Genomic DNA, 11,127 nt, shown 5'->3' on the forward strand with positions numbered 1-11,127 from the left:
AGTTGCAGGTGCTTGTGCTGTGCCTGGGATCAAGATACAAAGCTGTTACTTAGGACTTCTGCTTAAGTGTCCTTTTTTAGTACAGCATTACTTGAAGTGCATTGAGTGTATTGGATATTGATCTGCTAGTTAAGGGCTTCTCCTCCTCCTAGCAGAAAAGCACCGAAGCTGATGCTCTGGCTTGCACCAGGTCTGACTAGCAATGGTAGTGGTGCTTTAGCGTAACAGTAAGTCAAAACCGGTTCCAAAAAAAGGTGTTTTACAGATGCTGACCCTTCCTCTGGCAGGCTCATATTTTTGGGTGCTGGGTCACGTGTTGCTGAGAAGGAGCTCATGGCTTCAGCTGTGAGAGGTTGCTGACCACGGGAATGTGGAGCTAACGGTAATGATGGCAGCTATTTTCCAGGCAGCTTGGGTGTCGGGCATACAGCATAGATATGATAATGCACTATGTGTACCGTGTCACAGAGATGGGAATTCACAGCTTTCTCCAAATGCCTACCAAAGGCCCCCCCTTTTTAACCTACCTGTGTGTGCGTGTTGAGTGGTTTGTGTGTGGATGCTTAGGCTCACGGGCAGGACGCTCACTATGCTGACCCTCAGCGAGCTATCGGTGTGTCTGACATCTGGCAGCTTGCTTGATGTGGACCAGGAAAATGTTTGAATTAACTGCAGAAGTGTAAAAAGTAGTTAACAGGTACACAAATACTGAGGTTTCCCCTGCATGGGACAAGATTCTGTAGTTTAGTTAAGGAAACCACAAGGAGGTTGATTTATGGTTTTTGGTTTTGTTTTATTTGTGACCCAAGAACCTTGTAGCCCCAAGGGTCATTTTGGGGACTACAACAACTGCAGCCAAAACTGGGAGTATAGCTAAGGTTTTCACATCAGTAGTACAAAAAGTACAAGTCCTACATCTTGATTTTCTTACACATAAAGGTCACTTTACACTCTTGAGGCAAGTAAAAAGATCATGAGCAAGGCATAAACCATCTAATTAATTTACCCTTTGGGTCCTTTTCACACTGATTGATATATTAGGCTATCTAAACATAAAATAAATCAGTAAAATGGTGTGGGAAAATACTGTGTAGGTACAGTTATTTCAATGATTGGGTAGCTATTTGTGAGCTTGAATTAATTAGTTGGGCTGACATGTGCAATTTTTTCAGTTTTGTGGGGGTTGAACAGTTTGTGGGTAAGCAGGAGGGAAATCCTCCCAGTAAATACTTTCTAGGGATGCGTGGTTAGAGAACATGCTCATATTAAAATTTGTGGGGAGAAAAAAGGAAAATACCATTAGAAAATTATTTCATGATCCTCTACACCATGAACATCCTTTAAAACCAGAGCCTGTGTTTCACATTATGTTTCTTCAGTTGTCATCTTGTTTTTCAGTTCCCTGTTATAAAACAGAACATTAAATTATTTTTAACACAATGTATAGGGACATTGCTTAAAATAGTTTTTAATCAGCTAGACTGAGTCAAGGCTGCATTGGTAGGTGCTTTCCTATTAGTGTTTATAGAACAAAACACTGTTTGCACAGCTCAAATGCTTTTCATGTCAGTGCTCATCACTTTTGTTTGCAGCCTGAGAAAATGTAACATCAGATTTCATCTTAAAACTATTCTCCTTTCTAATGATCATTGATTGTATTTCAGAAACTTGGTGATACTGCAAATGTTAAGGTAACTACTGCCGTAAAATTAAAACAGAGCTGCTATTATTATTTTTGAAGTGTGCCTGAAACAGTGTTTTTTCAAGTGTAGTTTTTGCCAGAATTTCATTGTCTATGTTAAATTCGAAGTTAGCCGCTTCCTTCATCTTCCACCTCCAGTTCTAGTTGTCTGTTTCTCAAAGAGCAGAGTACAGCAATGCAGGATTCGCTTTCCAAGGACTGCCTAGGAAGTCTGTGTGCAGCACATCAGCACCCTCCTGAGCATCTCGGCCTTTCCTGGGCCTGACCTCCAGTGCTTCCCTCAGATGGGGATGTGGTGGTGTCTCCATCACTCAGGCGGCAGAATCAAACGCAAAGGTATGCTGATGTGCTGGCCCAACCTGGCAGGGAGCCGAGGCTGCATCTCCCCAGTCCCATCCCCGGGCCCTCAGCACTGCCTCATCCTTTCTCTGTTCTGCAGGGTGAGGACTTGGCATGGGTTTAAAACTGAGCAAAAGCTGTAGGCGTGCTCCTTGATGCCATCAGCTCGCAGTGAAACTTCTTCCATCGTGAGAGGATCCTGTGGAGTTGCTGACACAATTCGTCCAGGAATTTTTCTTTGCTGGAGTGTTAAACCGGTGATATTGTTTCCCCTTTGTGGGGATGTTTTTCGCTGTGTGCAGCAGTGATGCTGTGGTGGGCGTGTTGATTTTTTTCAGGCTGGGATTCTGAGCTATGCTTTTCATTTTTCACTCGCCCTTAAATAGTAAACCAGTGTTTTGTAACACCAGTATTTTCAAATCCTGTGATCACTGAGGTTGCCAAATGATTATTTACTGGGAGTAGAGGTTTTTCATCGTATAATCTTTGTGCTAAATCAGAAGGAATGGTGCTTCAGGATTTTTTTTTAAATAGAAAAAATGTTAATTTCTTGAAATTCCAAGGCACACGTAAACTGTTGAAAGTCAAAAGACCATTCGCTTCAAGGCAGCGCATAATGATCTCATTCGTTATTATGTGGTCTGCACAAGCTACTCTCAAGACGTGTAGGATTTCTTCCTCTCTAATGTTTCAGTGTAATAGATCTGAATACTCCATAGATATTTGGCCATCTGGTTCTCTTAATTCCACTGAATTTACCAGCAGAAAAAGTAATCTGTTATGCCTTCTAAATATAGTCCTTTTTCCGTGAGTGAAAATCGAATCACTTATTCTGTGGAAGACTGATATTCCCTAGTTTTCATTTGTTGCATTTTGAGTGTTCTTAGGAAAAGTAAATCCTTGATTTCTTAGTGCAGGTACATATATTTTTAATTTCTCTTCTTTCGTTGTCATTTTGGGATCCAGATGTTCTCCAGTCCGCAGAACAAGTAAAGGTATTAGCAACCCCTTTTTTTCTCCAGATTATAGTAAAAGTGAAGGTCTTGAAATGCCGTAGGTGGAGAGGAAGGCGGTGCAAAAAGAAAGCTAGCCTGCTGGGAGGAATGATTTAAAATAGAAATTTGAGGCGCTTCCGTCATAAATCCCAAATGTAGTAAAGCGCCTTGTGATTGGCTTTTGATCGTGAAATTGGATTTCTAGTCTGGAGGCTTCCACCAGCGCGGTGTCCTGCATCTCAGGATCAGCCTGAGCAGCTTTGGTTGCCTTTCCAGGGTAGTGAAGGCTTGCAAGGGGTGATTCAGACCTGGCAGCGAGTCTGACCGGGGCTCTCAGCAAGGGAATGTCAGTGCCACCACTTCCTCGGTGCCATTCGGGAAAAGAGTGATAGTAATAACAAGAAGAGGGGCTGGCGCTGGATGTGCCGACCATTTCTGGTTTTGCCAGCCCAATAAATACGTCAGGAGGGCACCCTGAATGTCTGTGGCAAGCAGAGGGCTGTGAGGAGCTTTTCCCAGGCACTGAGCTGCGATAGGGCTGAGCCACAGGCTGAGACTGGTAGTATTTCTCAACAGAACGGAAAAGCTTAAATCCTGTTGGAGTCCAGCCCGTGGGGTGGCTCAGCCGAACTGTCAGCACGATGCCAGCAAAGCCCCGCCACAGGCAGCAATGGCGACGTGCTGCACGACCTGCCTGAGGCACCGCTGCCTGCGGTGGGCCCGTGAGGTGGTGGGCCCCGCGGGGTGGTGGGCCCGCGAGGCGACGGACCTGCAGATTGTGGGCCCCTGGGGTGGTGGGCCCGCGAGGTGAGGGTGAAGGAAAAAGGCAAGGGTGAGGGGAGTGCTAGCCCGCACCGTCCGCCTGGAGGAGTGGAGTCCCTGAGGTGAATTTCCCTGGTGGGATGCAGGTTGGGGAGGGGAGACGCAACCCATTTGTCTCAGCCCTCGTTTCGCTTCTTGTTGGTGCCAGCAGCCCCGCAGGTGGCACGTGAGCTGCTGCCGGGGGCTGCTTGTGGCAGGGGGAGCAGAGCGGGGCTGCCTGTGCTGCTCGAGATGCTTTCTCTGCGTGTGCGTGGAGCAGCACGAGCAGGCTTCTAGGTCGGCTCTGTCTTTGCCAAACTGAAGGTTACTACAGCGCAGTGTCATTCACGGGGAAGTAAAGGGAAATAAAAGGCGAAAATGTGCACAGGATGGCAGAGCTGTTGACTCTTGCAGACCCCTGTGGGGGTAAATGGTTAAAGAAATTCACAGCTGTTTCAGCTGGGGATTTCTACTCTGAGATAAAATCTGAAATAGAAGGACATCAAATTGCAAACAATTCAGAGGTTTTTCTTCCACCATCACAATTTTCTTTTTTGTTTTCTGTCCTCTCATGTCAGTATCTAAAAGTTAGCTGTGGTAAGCCTGGGAGTCAGAGAGCTTGTTTGTGGCACAAGGAGAACAAACAGGCAGCGTTTCTCCGGGTTCAGTGAGCTCGGCGGAAGGAAAGAAGTCAACCTTGCTGCTGCAAAATATTGCTGGAAAGTTACTTCATAAAGCCTTACCTAAGTAAGGTCCCATGAACATGAAAAACTTTCTGTATGACTGAATTAACCGTGCTAAGGTTGTGTGTGTGCTGGGACTGTGCAGTCTGGCAGGGCTGTACCAGAGGCTCTGACCATGACTGTAAAATTACCTTGTTTGTACAGTGAAATTCATCACGCTTTATAAACCTGTCATGACATTATTGTGTCATGATATGACACTCTCTGCAGTGGAGGCAGGAGCTAAAGCAGAACCTCACTCAAAAAATCTCCCTTCTGGGGAGGGAGGTGATGAGTTTGAAATGATTTTTGACTGACGGTTGTAGTGCGATTTGCATCCGTATTTTCAACGTCTATGAAACGTGTTACAATGATGATTCTTAAAAAAACAACAAATCTTATTTCTCATAGTACACAGACACTGCCCTAGAATTTTCCTTGTTATCTGTTTTTGGATCCTGTTGTGTTGGCAGTATGGTACAAGCTATAGCTGGCACCCACATCATACAGTGCTAGGCTTTGTGTAAAAATACATGAGAGTGAATGTGGGCAGGGCCGTAGCCTCTGCAGTTGCTCTATTTGTAGCACAGCTCCTTCATCTTTTCGTTTATGGTATTTGGACAGATTTTAGCAAACCTGGCTTAGGGTCTGAAGTGCCAACCAGCATTGTATCAAAGCACTTAGTATATTATGAAAGGAACTTGCTTACGCAGCACAAGTTATGTATAGCTAGCTATTTTGTTTGACTGACATAAGGAAAAGGTAGTCAGAAAGCACTTGAAAAATCCACAGATTTCCATGTCAAAATGTGGTATTTCTAAATCTCACCGTGAAGCTTGTATCCATAAAAGCATACATCTCCTCTCTTTTAGGGGGTACCTGTAACCTGAGGGCCAGTATGACCAGTTGTTTTCACTCTGTGTAGACATTGGAGGACAAAAGACTGTTCACGGGTATGGTCTTTTCACTCGTATTTAGTGCAGAGGGACCACTGTTAGCAGTGTGTTGAAGTTCTTCAGGGAAGAGTGATAGAACGTTTCATTGGATGGGTGAAACCCATAGAGAGTCACCAACCCCAACTCTTGCGGACTAGGACAAAAATGTTTTAAAAAATAATCTGGGTTTTATCCTACCTAAACACTTGACTTGAAATACCAGAGAAAATAGAAGTGGATTTTCTCCCTCCTAAACGCAAAAGAGCTATTGGAAATGTTTTTAAACAGGCAAACTACAGATTCAAGAATACATATAGCTAATTTATAACAGACAAGACATGCTTATTTCCTTGCTCCTTTGCTTTAGAGACATTGTAGTTAGTTTGTTTTCCGAGGCCATAAGACACGTAGACACTAAACAGAGAACAGTGGAAAGTAGAGGACTAATAGCACTGGTGGCAGAAACACCACTTAGCTTCTTATTAAATAAAAACTGTTTGGCTTCCAGAGTCTTAACTTGCTACGGTTATTTAATCTAGCTTGCCCAACCTTTGTCCTTAAAACATTTGTTTTTCTGAAAGATGCAAAGAATTTTTTTTACTTATTTTTTTTGCCAGAGCACTTTATTGGTTTGGATAATAACCCTTTTTTTCCATCATTTTTGTTCAAGACATGAAATAAAACTGTTTCAGATTGAGGCTTGGCCCTCATTAATTGGAGTTATAGGAAGCAGAAAAAGGGAGTGCTAACAGATTGCCTTCAAATAAATCACAATTAATTGCACGTAGAAATGCACTGAGCTCATTTGAATATGCTTAACAAGCCTTTACTGACTACCACCAGTTTCTGCTGTTAGAGAGTAAAACTGAGAGTAAGTGTGGCGTCAATACTGATTTGAATACAGGCTTGGTCCTGCTTTCAGTGCTAGAAAGCACAAGCAGTAGTTCTGCTGAAGTCTGCTGTGAGCAGCAGGAAAGAGCCATCAGTGAGAGCAGACTGCATCCCGAAACAGGGCAGCTTCTGTGCCCAACGCAGGCATGTATTCTGCTTTATTCACCTTCATTTCCCCACGGAGTGCATTTTTCCCCGTGCTCTCCTTGAGAACAGGCCTTTTCCAGTCCCCTAACCATTGCACCAAAGACCTTCACAGTGGTATTTGGCCATATTTGAGTTTTTCGTTGCCATCAGTGCAGCCTGCATGGTACGCCTTTCTGTGCGGTTGAGCACATTTATTATAGTTTTTCTGTCTGTGCCCTGTCACACTTGGGACTTTGGGGTGGCCTGGCCATTTTGCAAGGCAAATTCTTGCTCACAGCAGCCACTGTGCAGTTCTGCTTTCTCCAGGGCCTTTCCCTCAGAAAGTCACTCTCACCGCAACGGCAAGCAGAAGGCACTCGTTTGGAGAGCCGGGGGAAATAAAAGGGTGAAGAGAATAATTTCCGTGCTCCAAGCTGCTATCACCAAGCGAACGTTACCACACCTGCTGCATCGGCCATCAGTTAAGCTTTACTCTTCATCGCCTTCATCAGGGTGTTCCACACTGGGAGGTGAAGGCTGACCTGAGTGAGGAGGTTGCAACTTGCTGAGGTGCACTAGGGTGAAACCCTCACTAAAGAGTGGCTGCCAGAGGAGCACAGCTCCCTGACCTCATTAGAGAAAAGTGTCCCCAGAGGACAGTTTCTCTGGCTTTGGTGTGCTGTGTAGGGTCTTTCTTTAACCAAGGTCTGCGGTTAAGACAGCCTTCTTCTACAGCTGTGCCATACTTCACAGCTAAGGAAGAAGAGCTTTCCTCTAGCAGTTTGATGTAGCCAAGGTCCAAGGAGCCCTGAAAATTCTCTGTACTTGTGTTGCTGCCAACTCGCAGTCTCATTTGGGGGCATTACACTTAACCACTCCGTGCTTCTTTTTCTCTTATGCTGCAGGGTTTGCCCCCCCCTTCCCTTACATATGGGAAGGCTTCTCCTGGGAGTCAGCTGGGTGGTATTTTCCATGCTCCATTTTGAAGCAGTGCAGCCTGAAGATCTGGTTTTATGCTGATGGAGGTGCCTTCTTTTCTGAAATCATGTAATAGCAAGGTCCTGTGAGCCTGACGCTTATCTTGGCAAGAAGGGGTGTCAACCCATCTGTCCTGAATACTGATTTCAGTTAGTTTTTATAAATTTCATCTCTGCCTTTGACTATGACATTTTTTATGTTCTGCTTTCTAAAAGAAAGGCAAAGGTGATGCTTTATTCTATTATAAGCTCCTTAGATACCTGTCACCTTTTTTTCTGAGTTTTTGGTGTTAGTTAAAAGCAAGCAAACAAAAGAAAAAACACACCCAAACCGGGGCCTGTTATTAAAAACAGATTATCAGCAGAGAAACAGAACAGCGGGATGGATAACCACAGCGTCTGGGAGAGAAGCTGGAAAGCCATGTAACTTGGGAAGGAGCTACAGGTTGAGGGATGGGCTGGGAGGATAAAGGAGATGGGAGCAAGTACTGCAGGAGGGGGAGAGAGGGTACAAGACGGCTGAAAAAGTCGGGTAGGAAGGAACAAGAGAGGAGAGAGTGGAAAGTAAGTATACCAGGAGGTACTGGCAGTGTGTTGAGGAACAGGAGGCTCCTTAGTTGTGTATAATACTTGAGCAGTGTAGAAGATTGGAGTTTATTTTTGTAAACAGGCTAGTAAGAGCTTGGGCTTTTATACCTTACCTCTGTGGGAGCTGGGTGGCTGCAGAGCAAAGAGTTCTGCCAGAGGAGACATAAACCAGTTGTTGGAAAGCCCTTGTCTTCTTTCCCTCTTACGCAGTCGAGCAATTGCAAAGCAATGGGAACATTCAGCGATGTACGCAATTCCTGTCCCAACCGTTGTCCCACCCCATCCTGTTCAGTTTTCTTAACCTTAACTAGCTACTGCTCCAGCAGTAAAATACAAATACTGTCATCCTTGCTGCTGGGAAGAGTGATGGCATTTTAGAGAGTGTTTTAAAGAAATCCCCTGGTGAGGTGCTTCAGGGTGAGCGTTGGATTTTTAGTTTGGTCCTTACTTAGATTTCTTTTAATTCCTCCTCCCCAGTCATGCTTATGCAGATTGTCTTCTTTAGGTGAACACAATCTTGGTTAAAAAGAATATCCAATTCTTTTGCTTTTTCGTTTTCTTCAATTATCAAATTGGCTTACTAGGGGCACATTTTAAAAGGAAAAGGTCTTTTTTTCTTAGATTTTTTGGTGGTATCTGAGACTAAGGTATCTCACTAGCAATTAAGAAATAGCTTATTTTTTCTTAACTCTGTTGTGCTTCTTTTTGTGTTGTACTCACACCTCCTTTCAGCCCTTCTCACCTAACAACTTTTCAGGAAATCCAGCCTAATTTAATTTTAGCCGCAAGTTTTTGCGTTGCTGTTCTAACCTTAGTCCTTTCTAAAAGAAAGGCAAATTACAGAAACAACACTTGTGAGATACAAACTTCTAGATGATGATACCAATTTGCTTTTCACAGTTAGGCACAATAAATTACTTCTCATTGCAGGTAAAATTTGCTGCACTGACATGTTTCCTCCTCCACAGAACACAGCTGGGTTCTGAGACAGCGATAAAGAGCTAGCAGTCATGTAACTGAAGTAGCATTTAACTTTTTATTTAACTTCATATTTACCCGCTTGATAAACTACATGGTAAGCTGTATAGACGGGTTATTTTCATCTTGTATCTTAATTTCCTCTTACCTGTGAGGAATGTGCACTTAGCTTTGTGCTGAGCTTTCCCATGGAGCATGATATAATAGCCAAAAATAAAAATAAAATAAAAAAAGACCCCAGAATCCTACAGGCCTTGCTTTTTCAAAATTCCTCATGTGGAAAAAATAGAAGAGCTTTTCTGTGTAGAGAATGAGGAAGGAAATCTCTTGAGTTGACTACATTTTTAACAAAGCAGATTTTATTTTTTTGTGGCCTGTTTCAGTATTAGATTACTGCAGTCTCATTCCATCTTAATTTCATCAATCAATGGAGTTATTTCAGCATAAAACTGGCACAGGAGATGGTAGAGTTAGCCTCTCTGTGTGTAATTATTCTCTAATCTGGAAAGGTAAAAAAGTACCTTCTGGAGCAGCACTTCCCTATTAAATCAGCTGTAAATGTGACCTGAGTAAGGCATTGAACACTTTGAACTTGAAGTACTTTAACAAACAAACAAACAAACAACTCTGAAAGTAATTTTTTGTTATTGCAAATACACCAAGGATTTATAACAACAGAAAGGGACTAATGCCCTTACCCTGTAATGAGCCCCACCGAGGCAGACCTTGCATTGCTAATTACTGCAAAGGATGCGAGTTTTCCTGCCTCTTGGTGAGAAGCATACAGGAGCGGGTCCTACCAGGAAAATACAGCTATCATGAACTACCTTGCCCTAATCTGATGCAAAAAAAACCCTTCTCTGAGATGTGCTCCTTGTGGTTGCCTTTTTGACGCTATGATTTTTCTGCTCTCGTTAAAGATGACCGATGTGTGTTTGTGCATAGGGAGAAGACTGAGTGATGTGTAGCAAATATATCCACTGTGTGTATGTGACAGTAAAATTCTGCCTGAGGACAAGAAGGTGATCTGTCCTTCAGGTTATGGAGTTACGCTCTGCAAAATCAAGTGTTTTAAAAGTCAGCATTTAAAATGGCCTCGCCCTTAGAGACATTTCAGGACACACAGCTACAGCATATGTATTTGTAAGATTCAGCATCTGATCTGTGCTTGAGAAACCTCATATAATTTCCATGCTAGTGCTGGGGTCTCGTCTGCATTTCACAACCGTGTCTGTTAAGATCAGAGCCATTGAATCTGGTTAGTCCTGGCCTGATTTCCAGAGCATGCAAGTCATCTGCAACCCTTCACATTACCTTAATGGGCCTCTGGGTGCATGCAGCACTACTGTGAAGGAGGCCAGCTATGTAGGTCCCGAAGTATGGATTGGTACCTAATTTAATGTATCCAGGGGTGAAAATGTCGGCTTGGTGTTCTCTCTCCCTGGGACTCCTATTCCAAGTATTGCTCTTTGTATTTGAGACAGGAACTGTCATTTGCTGTATGCCTGTACAGGAGCCAAGTAGGTCAGTGCCTCTAGGTATTGCTGTACATTATCTCTTCCCCCATGTGTGAGTTACCACCTTTTATTGAATCTTACTATAGGTGTCTTTGCCGAAGCATTTTAGTGGGGCTTCGCTTGGTCTACGCTTGTCCTAAGGGCTGTTCAAAACCCTGGATGAGCAAAGGTGGGTAGAGCAAGCTCCAGCTCTCTAACAGTTTCCTGTAAGTGGGAATCAAGGAGTTTCCCCTTCCAGAAGACCTCGTCCAGAAGAGGCACCATTGCAAATGAACCCAAGAGACCGACTCTGGGCCTAAGCTGTACATAGACCCGCTGTGACCTAGGCTGATTCGTGGTTCAGTCTAGCTCTCATTTTGCTCAATTTCACTCTTAAGTGGCTCATCTTTATCCTCTTTTTCCCAGACCTTCTGCTGAACTGATCTCTTCCACTCTGAATGTGTCGTCCCACGTTACGCTCCCAAACCAGCTGTAGGGGAGGGAACGACCCAGCGGCTGTCCATTTGCACATCTTCCACTGGGACGCCTTAGCTTGCCGTCTGCGTCTGCCAGGTCT

The 11,127-nt window shown here is 44.0% G+C and overlaps 1 protein-coding gene across 17 annotated transcripts in view; it reads left to right on the forward strand.

The window, feature by feature from the left end:
• Nucleotides 1-11,127, forward strand: part of ATXN1 (ataxin 1) — a 218,355-nt gene that overhangs the window by 88,279 nt on the left and 118,949 nt on the right. For 2 of the 17 annotated variants that reach the window (XM_080579227.1, XM_080579216.1), the window contains one exon: nt 10,977-11,123. The exons of the other annotated variants lie outside the window; for them this stretch is intronic. The gene's annotated coding sequence lies outside the window, so the exon portion shown is untranslated. The remainder of the gene's footprint in view (nt 1-10,976; nt 11,124-11,127) is intronic. 17 annotated transcript variants of the gene reach the window in all.

Source organism: Anser brachyrhynchus (genome assembly GCF_964034855.1).
Source record: "Anser brachyrhynchus genome assembly, chromosome: 2".
NCBI classification, from domain to species: Eukaryota; Metazoa; Chordata; class Aves; order Anseriformes; family Anatidae; genus Anser; species Anser brachyrhynchus.